The sequence below is a fragment of the Penaeus monodon genome, chromosome 29, assembly GCF_015228065.2.
Source record: "Penaeus monodon isolate SGIC_2016 chromosome 29, NSTDA_Pmon_1, whole genome shotgun sequence".
NCBI lineage: Eukaryota > Metazoa > Arthropoda > Malacostraca > Decapoda > Penaeidae > Penaeus > Penaeus monodon.
The window spans coordinates 37,494,842-37,495,392 of NC_051414.1; positions in this window are offsets into that span (position 1 = coordinate 37,494,842).

The window sequence follows — 551 nt, forward strand, 5'->3', positions numbered from 1 at the left end:
TTGTGGGTTTGTTATTATCGGTTTGGAAATCAAAATGAATAATATATTTGCAGCTGACTGAAACGCAACACACATTTGTAGTTAAAGACGCTTGCGGAAGATATTCGTCTTCTGTTTTATTGACGGAAGAAAACAGAAAACGAAAAACAACTCAGAGCCTAAACCGTATATTTATATAAATGAAAAGAACAAATCTGATATGTAGATATTATTTAGTTATAATGTGTCTGCGTGGATTATCATATTAGGTGAACGCAAGGAAGTACCACGATTGATAGTGAATTAATAAACTGTACTTTTTTATCAATTCAAGTATAGTATTGTGTTCGTTTACTCTGGTTAAAATTTATTATGTATGTATTTTACATAGATTTAACAAATAAGCGCATATGATAAATCGAGTTTCCGTATCCCCTCGACTTATAATATTTAGTCTTAGTCGGTTTATGTAGTTTTTCCCGCCAAAATTTAATTTTTAAGGCGGGGGGCGGGAAGGTGTCACGCCCTTTGTTTTACTTCAATATTCAATAATCCGATATTCCATACAGAAA